The sequence below is a fragment of the Perognathus longimembris genome, chromosome 3 (genome assembly GCF_023159225.1).
Source record: "Perognathus longimembris pacificus isolate PPM17 chromosome 3, ASM2315922v1, whole genome shotgun sequence".
NCBI classification, from domain to species: Eukaryota; Metazoa; Chordata; class Mammalia; order Rodentia; family Heteromyidae; genus Perognathus; species Perognathus longimembris.
Genome location: NC_063163.1, coordinates 95,041,443 through 95,057,912, shown reverse-complemented (window position 1 = coordinate 95,057,912; position 16,470 = coordinate 95,041,443). Strand labels below are relative to the sequence as shown.

Here is a 16,470-nt window from a genome sequence, read left to right as displayed (position 1 = left end):
CATAGCCCAGGCCCTGAATTCAAACCCCAGGACCAGCACATACACACACACACACACACACAGACCCTGGGTTCAATCCTCAATACCCAAAGGTGGGGGAGGGGGAAACAAGCAACCTTCCTCTCTCCTACAACAACACTTAGGGTCTTCATTGCAGAAATAGAAGCATAAAAATGCTAACGTGGTCAGGAGATCCAGACCCAGAATTGGAGCTCTCCTTTGGGAGGTAGAGGCCAGATTAACATTTCCAGCAAGTGCCATTTTTTTATGAGTCATCACAGTGATTTGGACTACACCTGGTACATTTGAGATCATCTACATTTGACTGGGGATATGGTTCAATAATAGAACACTTGCCTAGCATACACAAGATCCTGGACCAGCATGAAAGGGGTGGGGGAGGGATAATATTGCATCATCACTTTCTTTGTTGTTAGTTGCGAGGCTTGAACTCAAGGCCTAAGCACTGTCCCTGAGCTTTTTTGTTCAAGGTAAGTGCTCTACCACTTTGAGTTACCACGCCACTTCCAGATTTCAGTTGGTTAATTGGAGATAAGAATCTCCAGCTGGGCACCAGTGGCTCACGCCTATAATCCTAGCTACTCAGGAGGCTGAGATCTGAGGATTGAGATTCAGAGTCAGCCCTGGCAGGAGTCCAGAGTCCATGAGTCTCTTATTTCCAATTAACCACCAGAAAACTGGAAGCCGCACTATGGCACAAGTGGTAGAGTGCTAGCCTTGAGCTGAAGAGCTCAGGGACAGCACCCAGGCCCAGAGTTCAAGCCCCACAACCAACAACAACAACAAAAATCCCTAATTAGGATTTTCCTACCCTAGCAGGCTTCGAACCACAATCCTCAGATCACAGCCTCCTGAGTAGATAGGATTATAGGTGCGAGCCACCAACACCTGGTTTTTGCATCACATTTTTAAGTTCAAAAGTACCTTCTAATAATCAAATCAACATACTTTTAAAAAACTGCAAAGTAATCTGAATAGGAGCCTTGGAAACCCAACTAGGAAAACAAACCTACTATAAGCATCCTTTTGTCACACTAGGAACAAGTAGACTAAGAACAAATCAAACTGAATGAATCAGCTACAAGCAAATCAGAATCAACTGTAAACAGCCAGCCAGGGAATGGCAGTTGATTGGCCTAAGACTGATTGCATGGTCTGTTGGTCACCTAATAATCATGAGGCCATGCACATAAGACCACTTTCCCCTCCTCAATTCCCTTCTGTATCTGTATTACTTTTAATAATAATGAAAAACAGGTCCTAACATAAAACTGAACACTCAGGACACATTTCCCCCTCATTCTCCTCTTAGGCCTGCATGCTTTGGACCCTCTACTGCCTTTCTGCCATCAAGATGTACTCAATTCTCCCGGACACCATTTTCAATTCTCCTAGTGCTTCCTGGACTCACTAATCTTTCCCAGAAAGGCACTAAAGATGGCTAGAGTCAAAATGTCTACCCCAATAACCACTTCTGCATTGGAATTCTCCCCTATCTAGAAACTCTGCCCTACAGTAATTTCCTTCCCCACCTTTTCACTTCCTTGGATACATTCTACTGAGTCCATCCTTTCTCCAGAGCCTTTCATTCCAGGCACACTACCAGCTCAGTGCCTAATCCAGCCCATTGGTCTATTTTCATCAGTGGCACATGTATGAGTTTAACATTTTCTTTTACTTTTTAAGTCTTGTGCTCTTCAGACCCTCTGGTTCTGACTCCTCCCTCTTATTCAGAGAGTCACCCTCTTACTCCTCAATTGGCTACCTTGCGGTAGCACAAAAATGATGTTCCAACTTGTTTCCCTAACTCTTGCCTAATCCTCCTCAGATCTTCTGTCTAGACTGCATGGAGATCACACAACACCCCCAGGAGTATACCAGCTGTCTTCCTAGATACTGGCTTCCCTTGTAACCTCATTTAAAACCTCTTTCAAGAACTTTCTTCTGCCCAGTCACTAGCTGGTGCTTAGCCCAAAAGAGATATTTGTCATCCCCTCAATACTTTCAGTTCCCCTCCTAGGCCTCTCTCTCACAACCCTGTATTGGTCACAATCTAGCTTCTACCCCATTACCTTACTGGGAATACCAGAAATATTCCCTACCCCACTGGAATCAGTCTCATCTATACACAAGGAAATTTAGGCTCCTGCAGGGCTTTGTCTCACAAGCATCTCAAAGCTCCTATGGCCACATTTGCTACCCTTGGCTTCTATCCCCAAACCACAACCAACCATGGAGTGGTGGCAGACTGCATCAACAGGCACCAAGTTCTCAGGCAGGGTCCCCACATCTGTGAACATAATGAAGCATAGCAACCCACCTAACCCAGGGAAGGATAGATGATAGCTACTCTCTGAACACCCATCGCAAGAATAAGTATGAAGCTATGTGCTAAGGGTTCATGTCTGTAATCCCAGATCCTCAGGAGACTGAGATCTGAGAATCAAGATCCAAAAGCCAGCCTGGGCAGATAAGACTCTTGTCCCCAACTAACCAAAAAAGAAAAGAAAAAGCTGGAAGTGAAAGTGTGATTCAAGTGATAAAGCACCAGTTGTGAGAAATAAAAAATGAATACTGTAAAAAAAAAAAGGCTACTTTCTTGGGCATGCAAAGCATTTTTACCATTTATCAAGCACAATTAAAGGAATTTAGTTAGGTGTGGAGTAGGGCATAAGACAAAAGGACAACAAGTTTCTTGCTAAGAAGGAGAACAGTCTTAGAGTGCAACAAAATTCAAAATATCACATGCACAGCCAGAAGTCTTGCCCCAAACCCATAATTCCAGCACTCAGGAGGCTGAGACAGGAGGAACACAAATTTGATCTTGCCTAGGCTACACACTAAGACCTTGTTTCAAAAAAAAAATTAAGATTGTCTACCATTGACTACCACCAAAACATCTGTCCTTGAGTGAACACATATTGGGTCCAGGAAAGTTAGCCAAACCACAGGCAACAGTTAAAATGAGCAAACTCAAGATCTAGCTATCAAAGCTGAAAAAAATATCAGAGCCACGGAAAGAGCAAACAAGTTGCAGAATGTGTATAGTATAACTTCATTTTTATCAGTCTTTTAGAATGATAAAGGTCAAATTTGAGGTCATAATTATCTCCAGGAAGGAAAAGGGAATTTTAAAAAGACAGATTGTGGGCTGGGGATATGGCCTAGTGGCAAGAGTGCCTGCCTCATATACATGAGGCCTTGGGTTCAATTCCCCAGCACCACATATACAGAAAACGGCCAGAAGTGGCGCTGTGGCTCAAGTGGCAGAGTGCTAGCCTTGAGCAAAAGGAAGCCAGGGACAGTGTTCAGGCCCCGAGTCCAAGCCCCAGGACTGGCCAAAACAAAAAACAAAAAAACAGAAAACTATTGGTTAAAAAGACAGATTGTGATCTGATATTATTTCCTAAGTACAAACTGGTGTGGTTTTTGTTGTTGTTGTTGTTGTTGTTTGCCAGTCCTAGGGCTTGGGACTCAGGGCCTGAGCACCGTCCCTGGCTTCTCTTTGCTCAAGGCTAGCACTCTACCACTTGAGCCACAGCGCCCCTTCTGGCCATTTTCTATATATGTGGTGCTGGGGAATTGAACCTAGGGCTTCATGTACATGAGACAAGCACTCTTGCCACTAGGCCATATTCCCAGCCCAGTACAAACTGTTTAAGTGAAATTCCCATATGTATTTCTGAACGTGTAATACATTTACATGATTCAAAAATCAAAAGGCAAACAAAGGTATATTAAAACATTTAAACTGTCCCCCTCTTTTGCCCCAACAAGATCTTCTCCCATTGAAAGTTATAATTTCTCCAGATGCCAGTGGCTCACACCTGTAATCCTAGACTATGGTTTGGAGCCAGCCCAGGCTGGAAGACCCATAACACTCTTATCTCCAATTAACTACCAGAAAGCCAGAAGTGGAGCTGTTGTTCAAGTGATAAGAGACCTAGCCTTAACACAAAAGCTCATGGATAGTGCCCAATCTCTGAGTTTAAACCCCAGGACTTAAAAAAAAGAAAAGAAAAAAAAGCTTGGCAAAAAAAAGAAAGTTACAATTTCATCTTCCAACACACCTGTCCAGAGGGCAACCATGGAGAATAGATACAGAATATCTATACTATATAGATGCGGTATACTGTTACCTAGCAATGGACATACAATAGTCCTCTCCTCTCCCTTTACCATTCCCTTAGCATTTGCATGTAACCACAAATCCCTCCCCCAGCCCATTGTACAGATAAACATGATAAACAACCCTAGTGAGCCATTTTGATTTATTCCCATTGTTTGTTATTACAAATAAATTGTGCACTAAAAATCATTTAGAAGAGCCATATTTGCAGCAGATACCCGAGGGAAAAAAAATCCTTGATACAGAATTGCTGGGCCATTTTTATGTATATTTGCCACTTTTAAATGGCCACTACAGAATTGTCCTCCATGAAAGCTGTGCCAATTAGTCTCCCACCAGCAAATCACAGAAACACAATTTGGACAACTTTCTAGCTCATCAAGAATGTTTCTTTAATATCTTTGCTAATTTAAACCAACTGTCTTTCAAACTAGTGCATTTCTGTAATGGACAAGGTTTTGTAAAATAAAGAAGTAGAAAGGTATCAATCACACCCTTCTTTATTCCTTCTAGATATCTGTCTATTACAAGCAAACAAACAAAAAAACTCTCTTAGGATCTCACTTGCTGGCATCCTCATCTACATTTTCATTTGACAGAGTTACTCTATCTTGAAGTCCTTTTTTAAGCCCTTCCCCAACCACAAGCACCTCCGAGCAAGGTCCCTCCATTCTGTACAGTTCAAAGCTTTAGGGAAAAACAGAAAGGACTTTTTCTATCTCGGCTACAAAGTGAAGGCAAAATTGTTTGTTTGTTTTTATAAACATAGAAATAAAAATGAAATGCATTTTAAGAAATTTTCGACTCAATACCATTTACTGAGTAGATAATCAAATGTCTGCTCTCAACGACCCCTAGTCCTGGACTGTATACAAGGTCTTAGACAAGGTAATGTGAACAGTTTGTGAGGAGCAGAAAGAGAGGGTGGGTCCTAATTTACACAGGGAGAGCTCTCAAAGAGGGGACCATCTGCACTTGAGTTAACAGACATCAGATTGGGAGCATCTTGAATACTCAAAGCCAGGCCCCTCAGCGGCCTGGAAGGGGTGGGGGTGGGGGGACTCAGGGAGGAGCCCAGGGCAGAGATAGAGATGCCCCCGCTCCCCCCCCCCCCACCCTGTTTTCTGGGCCCAGGTCCGTTTGTTCAGCTAGCGCAGGATCTAAAATACGTAGGACCTCAGTGCCCGATGCCTCAGTACCAGGCGGTTATGCACTGAAAGCGGGATCTCTGTCGTCAGCGTTTTGGACCAGGTGATTTAGCACTGACAGAGGGATCTCTGTCGTCACTCAGAAAACCAGGAGAGACAGCGGGGCCTGGCGTCCGCGGCTGCAGCCCTCAGCCCCACCACCCCCAGTTCTGACGCGCGGCCGAGGAAACTGAGGCTCCACAGGCCAAGGTCAGAGGTCAGGCCAGGTGACAAACCTGGACCAGACCCACCCGCCTGTTGCAGGTCCCACCCCAGCAACGCCTACGGATGGGAGGCCGGGTAAGGCCACACTCGGACCCGCCACGGGCGACAGAACCTGACCGGAGGCGACGAGGCAAGTCTGCCTGCAGCGGCGAGGAGGCCTCAGACCCCTCCCCTCCCCCCAGCAAAGCACCAGCCCCGGGTAGAACGTGCCCGGGGGTCCCTCTTGCCTCGCCCCCCGCCACGTCAGGCCGTGGGCTCCTGTCAGGCCGCTACCTCCCGCGCCTCCAGCCCTCGCTCGCCCTCACACACCTCGCGCTTGTCCGGGACCCCGCACCCATCACCCTGCCTGCAGCCTCCGGCAGCCCGAATTCACCACAACCCGCCCACCCGGCAGCCCACACAGCCCAAGCCTCGCAGCTGACCTGCTGGCGCCGCAAGCCGAGGCAGCTCTCGTAGGAGGCGGGGGTGGGGCGGGGCTTCGGCAGTCACATGGTACCGTGCGCGTGCGCGACCTCAGGCCTGCGGGAGCCGCCGGGGCGGGGCGGGGCGGGGCAGCAATGCGCGGTGCGCACCTACCTGGCACCTAAGTGCAGGGATTGGCGATCCTGCAGCGCTTTGGGCGTCGCTCCACTCCGTGGCTCTTGAGGAGATCTGCCCCTTGCAAGCCGGTGTCGGCACCTGACACCTGGCGGAACAGAAGGAATGGATGAGTGAATAAAGGAACGGATGTCGCTCCCTTAATCTCTCTTTAGCTCTGTCATCCTCTCCTGCGCCTTGGCTCCTCCAGCTTCTCTCAGACTTGTCCTTGAAAGATCGCGCTCCCCCTGCTGGGTGTGGGGGCGGTAGACAGCACCGACGTTTCTGTTTTCCAAGATTCTGGCTGGTGTAAATCTGAGTCTCAACCCCAAAGCCTGTCACCAGCCCCCCCTGAGGAGGATTTTAACATTTATTTGTCTCTGTTTCTTTTTGTTTTTATTTGCTCCAGAGGATCCCATCTGGATCCAAGGTTGCAGCTGCAGAGCTTCCTTATATATGGAATCAGGCTGGAGTGTCCCACACAAGTTTTAAGAATTTATGGATAGCTACTCAAGAGGCTGAGATCTGAGGATCACACTTAGAAGCCAACCACTGGCAGGAAAGTCTGTGGGACTCTTATCTCCAATTCACCACCAGAAAAACGGAAGTGGCACTGTGGCTCAAGTGGTAAACCGCTAGCCTTGAGCTTAAGAGCTCAGGGACAGCACCCAGGCCCCAGAGTTCAAGCCCCACGACCAACCAAAAAATAAAAATAAAGAATTTATGGAGAAGGGAGCTGATGGCTCACATCTGTAATGCTAGCTACCCCAGGAGGCTGAGATCTGAGGATTGCAGCTCGAAGTCAGCCTGGGCAGAAAAGTCCATGAGATCTTATCTCCAGTTAACCACCAAAAAGTCAGAAGTGGAAGTGTGGCTCAAGTGGTAGAGTGCCAGCCTTGAATGGGAAATGCTAGTGTCCTCCCCTACAATTCCAAAGTTGGAATATAATGCCTAGTATTACAGATTAATATGAAATGTCCTTAACAGAGTTATGAGCTGAAGATTTAGTCCATCTCTGGTTCTTTTTGAGTAGGTATGTACTGGTACTGGGGCAGTTGTGCCAAGTCACGAGACGACCACCAAGAAGGCCACCAAGACTCAGACGTTCCGAAATGCAAAAGCAAGCAAAGGCTTTATTCAAGCGAGCTGCAACTCGGGCCTCATCCTCCCCACCGACACAGCAGAGGTTAGGAGGAAGCCCCGAGCTGTGATTACACAGGGCTTATAAAGGCAAAAAACAAAGTTACAACAATCAGGTGTTCAAGCAAGCAAGATTAGGACACAGGTACAAATCTGATTGCCTCAGGGCTCGAGGCATTCTGGGGGCAGTTAAAGTTAAGCATTGCCAGTGGTTAGAGTTCTTGACCGACTGGGCCCTAATAAGCTTGTCCTGGGTTTGCTCACAGGGCCTGCTTATCTCAGGTTCACGTGGTAAAGTGGGGTTCGCGTGATAAAGTGGGGCCTGACTTCAAAGTCTGGCACTTCATTTCTCCCTTTTCTCTTTGGTACCTTGAGAGCCAATCATGGCTCCATTCTGTCCATTTCAATGGCTTGCATGTCTAGGGGATGATATAGAGATAAGGCATGGGCCAATAGGGCCCAAAGTAGTAACCAAAGGACCTGTCACCATTTCTCACAAGTACAGTCTCTGTACCTCTGTTTTGCATGCCTCTAATTTATCCTGCCTCATCTTCCCAAAAACAACTCTGGTCCCTCGGTTTTAAAGGGGGGCTGATGGGTGAAGATCATCCATCTTCTGTAACTTCTTCAGGCTGACTCAGGGGCGTTGACCTTACCTAGCCAGGAACCTATAACCTTAGTCTACTTTGCCAAGGGACTGCACACATCAAACTGGATAGGACTCCTGCTTATTACACTTGGGAAGTCACTTATTCAAGTTCGGGTCCGAGTGATCTGGCACATCCCAGTTGCCTGTGGCCAGATCACATAAGTAAGTCTGGCCACCAGGTTCCTAAGGGGGCTTCCTTAGTTGCTAAAATAAGGGGGTCACCCCACTTTGGAGTGTGCTGCCAAAATAATTGGAAAGGCTGGTGAGTGTTAACATCAACATTAGCCAGGGTAGCAAGGAAAGAAGGCAAAAAGAAAATTATAACAATATTCAGTCTAACTTTCTTTTCTTGAGGCAAAGGCGAAGCGGCTGAGTCGGGTGCTTGGAGACCTCCCATGTTCCACTACGGTAGTGGTCGTCCAGGGCAAAGGGGTCAGCTGGCCTGGCGTAGGAGCAATGGACCCATGGCGATGCTGTCTACCTTAGTCATTAGCACTACGTAGGGTCCCTTCTACTGTGGTTCTAGGGATTTGGGGTTATGCCTCCGGAGGAACACCCAGTCCCCTGGTCTGAATAAATGGGGGGTAGGGACAGAAGCAGAATCATATAATGCCTTAAGTTGGGGCCACATATTCTTGTGCACGAGCTGCAAATAATCAAGTTTACACAAAAATTCAGCATCATCCAAATCAGCAAGCAATTCAATCTGAAGGCTAGGGATAATGGGCGGGGGGTACCCGTACATTATTTCAAAAGGAGTAAAGCCAAGCTGATAGGGAGAATTTCTTACTCTAAGCAGAGCAAAAGGAAGGAGTGACACCCAGTCTGCGCCAATCTCTAAGGCCAATTTAGTTAAGGTCTCTTTTAGAGTTCGATTCATTCTCTACCTGTCCTGAACTCTGGGGTCTATAAGCACAATGCAATTTCCAATCCGTCCCAAGTGCAGCAGCTATTCCCTGACTTACTTTTTTTTTTTTTTTTTTTTTGCCAGTCCTGGGCCTTGGACTCAGGGCCTGAGCACTGTCCCTGGCTTCTTCCCGCTCAAGGCTAGCACTCTGCCACTTGAGCCACAGTGCCGCTTCTGGCCGTTTTCTGTATATGTGGTGCTGGGGAATCGAACCTAGGGCCTCGTGTATCCGAGGCAGGCACTCTTGCCGCTAGGCTATATCCCCAGCCCCCCTGACTTACTTTTGAGACGAAGGCCGGTCCGTTGTCTGACCCGATGGTGGATGGGAAGCCATACCTGGGTAGGATTTCTTTCAGGATCTTCTTAGCCACTACATTCATGGTCTCATGCTTTGTTGGATAAGCTTCAACCCATCCTGAAAAGGTGTCTACAAAAACTAGCAAATATTTGTATCCAAATTTTCCAGGTTTAATTTCTGTGAAATCTACTTCCCAATACATGCCTGGCCTATCCCCATGGAGGTGAGCTCCTTTAGTAACTTGTTGATTGGGGGCATTGGTGAGCTGACAGGCCTTGCAATTTTTATTTGTTTTGTTTTTGTTGCCAGTCCTGGGGCATGGACTCAGGGCCTGAGCACTGTCCCTGGCTTCTTTTTGCTCAAGGCTAGCACTCTACCTCTTGAGCCACAGCGCCACTTCTGGCTTTTTTCTATATATGTGGTGCTGAGGAATCGAACCCAAGGCTTCATGTATACGAGGCGAGCACTTTACCACTAGGCCATATTCCCAGCCCCCAGGCCTTGCAATTTTTAACAATATCTTCAATAAGTTGATTTCCTTGTCTAATTTTTACTTTGGAGTGTCGGAGCAAGTCCTGCATTCTTCGGGTTCCCATGTGAGAAGCTCGGTGGATTCTCTTAAGGATCCCCTTACCCAGCCCTTGTGGCAAGATAAGTTTCCCTTCACAAGTTTTCCACCAGTCATTGTTTCCTTCTCTGTTCGGGGTTTTGTGAGCCATGGGATTTTTCTTTATCCACTCCAAGTCTTCTTGGGAATACTGGGGCACAGGAGGCAAAGCTTGTGGCCCTGGGTCTACTAGAGTCAATACCTCTGTTCACATAGAAGCTTGACATTCTTAGCAAACCCAGGTATCCACAGCCGGCAAAAGCCTGCTGTTGCTGTTCCCAGGAACTCTGACTTGTCTAGCTGATTTAGGCACCGGGATTTTCAGCACAGTCTCTTTACGTGCATCTGACAGCCAATGCTTGCCCTCTCTTAATATGAAGCCCAGATAGGTGACTGCAGGTTTACAAATTTGTGCCTTTTAACATTCTAGTTTGTAAAAGCTTTTTCCTGACTGGCTGGGGAACTGGTCTCTGATGACCTAAAAAAAATTACCTTTGCAGGTCTTTAACAGATCTCAATAAGGACACAATCTCAGGTCTACAAGCTTTCTTTCCTGAACAGATGTATCAGCTTAAAATTGTCACTGCCAGTCAGGGCTTTGAGTAGATGCGGGGGTTGGGATTTTTAACTATCCTCTCATTTGACAAACTTACCCTTACTACCCACTATCACAGATGACTGGCAAGTTCCTGCCCAGTACAGACATGGGCATTAGAAAGGCATGCTTACGAACTATTCTTCTAGGACTTCCCGGCTTTGATTAACCTTTGAAAGGCCAGACAGGAGTGACTCTAGGATTTGACACCATCTCTGCCATCCAAGCAGTGGCTTACTGCCTCTGGATGCTCTATCACTTTTGTCCCAGGAGGAGTGACTTTCCATTGGACTTGGACTCAGGGCCTGAGTGCTGTCCCTCAGCTCTCCAGCTCAAGACTAGCACCCTACCACTTTGAGCTCCACACAACTCCGTTCCCAGCACTCTGCTGGCTGATTAGAGACAAGTCTCTCACAGGGACCTTTCTCTGCCTGGGCTGGCTTCAAACTGCAGATTTCAGATCAGTGAGTCTTACAAGGGGCCACTTTACTCCAATTAAAGCAACAAGGTGGCCCACACAGAAGTAGTTTTTAAGCATGCTCTTACCTGGAGCTTATAAAGGGCCAGTATTAGATCTTGACAAACTTGTAGGAATTACCTGTACTTCTCTGTGGGCCTGCTGGAAACTGTTACAAAAAACCTACAAAGAAGCTGGAATGGCAATTAAACATTTTGGTAGCCATAATTCTCCTTTTCTCACTTTGCAATAATTATTTAGGACAATTTTACTTCCAAATTTCTTATCTAGAAATGTATTCTTGATTTCCAAAGCCTTTTCACTAACCCAACACTTTAGCTTTTATCTGCATTGGAAAAACTGAAGCTCACAGGCATTCTGAAACCAGGTGCCGCCCTTTGCCTACAGACTGCTTGTTTCAAAAGAGCCTCTTTTTTTTTTTTTCTTCAGTCCCAGTTACTGCATGGCATGAAGACCTTTGAACTCAAATGACAATTTTTCCTTAATGCAAGAATTACAATTAGAAATACTTAGCCATTCAGCTTTCCAATATATTAGTGAGAAACTGGCCCATTTTGCCATTTCTTCCTACATACATAGTTAATGAGAGTTTACTTCTATCCCCATTAGTTTAATATATATCCTTTTACATCCAAATTTCTGACACTTAGCTTTGATTTTTTTAATTAAACATTTTTTAACTATAGTTCCTCTTTAAAACAATGCAATAATCCTTTAAAACATTTGGTAATGCCCAAACTTGATGACCATTTGAATTTAAACTTAATCTCACTCAATTTTACATCATACTAACAGTCTTGAACATGTTCACACTCACACATGCACACACACACATACATATTCAAAAGATCTTAAAGCGCGCAGAATAAGCATTGGCCGTACATTTTCCAGTGGCAAGAGGTATTTTGTCAATCTTACTCCTGCAACACCCAAATTTTAAGACAAAAACCTTCAACAAATGATTTTAGCATTCTCCAGCCTCATTTTCCAGGGCTTGATAGTTTTATTTATTTATTTATTTTGCCAGTCCTGGGCCTTGGACTCAGGGCCTGAGCACTGTCCCTGGCTTCTTTATTAAGCTCAAGGCTAGCACTCTGCCACCTGAGCCACAGCGCCCCTTCTGGCCATTTTCCATATATGTGGTGCTGGGGAATGGAACCGAGAGCTTCATGTGTAGGAGGCAAGCACTCTTGCCACTAGGCCATATTCCCAGCCCGGCTTGATAGTTTTAGTAAAACATTTTTAGTCTTAGTAAAACATTTTAGCACACCAAATAATTTTCTGCTTAAGAAGGCTGGGTGGGGTTCCCCCCAGAGTTCTTTTTGCGGACACTCACACCGATTGTGAGCTGTCGCCTGTACATCTCATGCAGGTTTGACACAAAAGAGACTGTCAGACTTACAAACACAGACAACAGCGCTGCATGGTGGGGTCACTCCCCACCACCTGCGGGTGGCTTGGGCTGGCCCCATGTCTGCCCCTGTCAGCGGCGGGTGGCGGCTGCGGGTCAGGACTCGGGGCCGACGCCTCTGTGTCCTGGGCTGCCGGCGCCAGGACTGGTCGGGATCCTCCAGAGCGGAGGGCACAGCTGAAACATTTTAAGAAAGGCCGAACCCAAGCTGGAGTGTCCCTGTCAACTAGTTCCTTCCAGGTGTCTGAGCTATCTCCTTGACCTCCCTCCAGTGAGCTAGGGTCAAATCTAGGGGGCTAGATGGAGGTCCCCAGGATAGAACGTTACCCATAGCTCTGATCAGATGTTTAGTTCAAAAGGTTACAAAAAACAAACAATACAACACACAGGCCTGAGAATAAGAAAAGCTATGAGTCGGAGATCTAGGTTGGCCCACAACTAGAAGCAGCAGGAGCAGACCTAAGTTGGCTCACAACCTCTGGCAAGGGTGCAGGAGGAGTGGACCCAAGTGGACTCAGGTAAGAGTGGAGAGTCTCCTAGGTTGGCCCACAAGCCTCCTCCTGCTAAGAAGCAGGAGCAGACCTAAGTTGGCCCAACCTCCCGCAAGGGTGCAGGAGGAGTGGACCTAAGTGGACTCAGTCTGGGGCGTCCCCCAGTCTCCCCGGGATTGCTGAGTAAGCACGTCCGCTTCGACAACCCCTTAAAGAACCCCTTTAAGGGCTGGGGATATGGCCTAGTGGCAAGAGTGCCTGCCTCATATACATGAGGCCCTGGGTTCGATTCCCCAGCACCATATATACAGAAAATGGCCAGAAGTGGCGCTGTGGCTCAAGTGGCAGAGCAAAAAGAAGCCAGGGACAGTGCTCAGGCCCAGAGTCCAAGCCCCAGGACTGGCCAAAAAAAAAAAAAAAGAACCCCTTTAAGAAAAAAGCAAAAGCAAAACAAACAAATTACAGGACAAGACAAATAAATAAATGAACAGCGCTGTTTCCTTACCTTCGGAGTCGGGGGTCTCGGGGGTCTCTGGGGCGATCTTAGACGAGCCTCCAAATGTTGTGCCAAGCCTCAAGACGACCACCAAGAAGGCCACCAAGACTCAGACGTTCCGAAATGCAAAAGCAAGCAAAGGCTTTATTCAAGCGAGCTGCAACTCGGGCCTCATCCTCCCCACCGACACAGCAGAGGTTAGGAGGAAGCCCCGAGCTGTGATTACACAGGGCTTATAAAGGCAAAAAACAAAGTTACAACAATCAGGTGTTCAAGCAAGCAAGATTAGGACACAGGTACAAATCTGATTGGCTCAGGGCTCGAGGTATTCTGGGGGCAGTTAGAGTTAAGCATTGCCAGTGGTTAGAGTTCTTGACCAACTGGGCCCTAATAAAGCTTGTCCTGGGTTTGCTCACAGGGCCTGCTGCTTATCTCAGGTTCACGTGGTAAAGTGGGGTTCGCGTGGTAAAGTGGGGCCTGACTTCAAAGTCTGGCACTTCAGGGCTTGAACACAAAGTCTCCTTCTTTGAGTGTGGCTTTCTGTGCAAGAATAGCAATCCACTTTTTTTTGGTTGGTCATGGGGCTTGCACTCAGGGCCTGAGAGCTGTTCTGAGCTCTTTTGCCCAAAACTATGTTATACAGAAATTCACATTTTGAAAGGTTGAATTGGGAGTCTCTGTTAGAAAGCCTGCAACTGTGGGTGGACTCCTGTCTCAAAGACCTGCAGCCCCAAATGCAGCTTGCACAAAGCTTTTAAAGACAAAAACCACATGTTTGGGGTGGAGACCTAAGCCCAACAGAAGCAGACCAATCAGGGGAATACTTAGGGGTGAGAAAATCAAACCTTTTAGGGAAACTGGGGCTAAACAACCTGACATCTGCAATTCAATGAATGGCCTATCTCACCTCTAGGCTTTTCAGAACTGGGTGAAAAGCCCCCTCCACTACTCAAGGTACCAGGATGGCTGTGAGAATGTTATTTAGACCCAGTATCCTTTCTTTTTAAATTAATTTTATTTATTTTTTGTTTATGTGGAATTGAACCAAGGGACCACATGCATGCTCGGCAAACACTCTACCACTAAGCCACCTTCCCAGCCCCTCCCCCCCTTATCTCCAATTAACCACTCAAAAACTGGAAGTGGAGCTATGGCTCAAAGTGATAGAATGCTAGCCTTGAGCAAAAGAGCTCTGGGACAGCACCCAGACCCCAAGTTCAAGCCCCACAACCAATAAATAAATAAATACATAAATCGGGGCTGGGGATATGGCCTAGTGGCAAGATTGCTCGCCTCGTATACATGAAGCCCTGGGTTCGACTCCCCAGCACCACATATACAGAAAATGGCCAGAAGTGGCGCTGTGGCTCAAGTGACAGAGTGCTAGCCTTGAGCAAAAGGAAGCCAGGGACAGTGCTCAGCCCCTGAGTCCAAGGCCCAGGACTGGCCAAAAAAATAAATACATAAATACATAAATCCTCTGAGGCCAACTGATTAAGCATTTTAAGAGCAAAAAACGATTAACTGTATGAGATGTTTAATCAAAGGCAAACACACTGAGCCAAATCTCAACCTACTTTTCCACTATAAATACCTGTGATGTTAGAGCCACACCTGTTATCTGATGTGCCCACACATAATTCTGGGTTGTGTACTATCCTTTTTTAATCCTTCCTTTGTTTATTAATAAACGTTTTTGGTTTCCACCCCAGTGTGTCCTTAAATTCTTTTTTTTTTTTTTTGCAGCATCACAAACTTCACAAACTTGGTACACTGCCCCCCCCCCCAAAAAAACCCCCAAACATGTGGAGGTCTCCTTGGTGCTGCTGACCTCCCTGGAGCATCACCATTTCCTGTTCTGGTTAAGCAATTGCTGAAAGGGTAACTATGCAAAAGAGAAAAAGGTTAGGACTGGATGTTGAACACAAAGATAGAGGGATAAAGCTGAGAGATTGAAAACAATACAAACTATCTAGACACTTCATTTCCCCACTTCTCATTATACTAGTTCAGGAACATCCACCAACTACCTATCTAAACTACCCTTACGTCAGCTTTGTGACACGGTACTGGTGGCTCATGCTTATAATCCTAGTTATCCAAGGGGCTTAAAATGTTGAGATTAATGTTTGAAGCCAGCCCTGGAGGAGAAAGTTCACAAGATCCTATCTTAGCAAAGAACTAGTAGTGCTGGCACACTCCTGTTATCCTAGCTATTGAGAAATCTAACATAGGTGGATTGAGCCCAGGTGCACATCCACGTAGGAAGCAATACTATATCTCAAAATAATTTGGCCATGGGCTGGGCATATGGCCTAGTGGCAAGAGTGCTTGCCTCGTACACATGAGGCCCTGGGTTCAATTCCTCAGCACCACATATATACAGAAAACGGCCAGAAATGGCGCTGTGGCTCAAGTGGCAGAGTGCTAGCCTTGAGCAAAAAGAAGCCAGGGACAGTGCTCAGGCCCTGAGTCCAAGCCCCAGGACTGCCTAAATAAATAAATAAATAAAATAAAAATAATTTGGCCAGGTACCAGTGGTTTATCCCTGTAAGCCAGAAGTAGCGCTGAGGCTCAAGTGGTAGTGCCAGCCTTGAGCAGAAGAAAACTGAGAGCTAGTGCTTAGATCCTGAGTTAAAGCCTCAATACCAGCACACACATACAAACAAAAAATACAAAGAAAAGAAGATATACATATATAATTGCTTATGTATTTACATCATGTATAGTTTTATGAATATATTTTATATAATATATATGATGTGCAGTATTTATCATTCATAATATGTGAATATAGTATATCATATATACTATATTAATACAATCTATAATATGTGATATTCATAAAGCTATATAATATAAATATATTATAATAAATATTATATGTATGATATTCCTAAAACAAGCATCTGATAACTTTTTGACTCACATCTTAAGTCTCTGAATTCAATGCAATGATCTGGTATTTCCAGATGTCTACAATCAAGAGCTAAAGGTAAATCAAAGTTCCCATTGGGAAGTAGCAGCTTGAGATATACATAAGTCCTGCTTCCTGAATGGCCTCCAATTGCATTGTTAAAAGATCTCTCTCCTCTCTCTCTCTCTCTCTCTCTCTCTCTCTCTCTCTCTCTCTCTCTCCCCCCCACCTCAACCCCCCAACCCCGCTTTTGGCCAGTCCTGGGGCTTGAACTCAGGGTCTGGGCACTGTCCTGAGCTTCTTTTGCTCAAGGCTAGCATTCTACCACTTGAGTTAGTGCCAC

At 46.1% G+C, this 16,470-nt stretch overlaps 1 protein-coding gene across 2 annotated transcripts in view; it reads right to left on the bottom strand.

Annotated features, from left to right (window-relative positions):
• Klhl22 (kelch like family member 22) overlaps window positions 1–6,030 on the bottom strand; it is a 53,351-nt gene extending 47,321 nt beyond the window's left edge. The window contains exon 1 of one of the 2 annotated variants that reach the window (XM_048343440.1): window positions 5,985–6,030. The gene's annotated coding sequence lies outside the window, so the exon portion shown is untranslated. The other variant, XM_048343441.1, reaches the window with a different exon arrangement.
• Window positions 6,031–16,470: the final 10,440 nt, after the last annotated feature.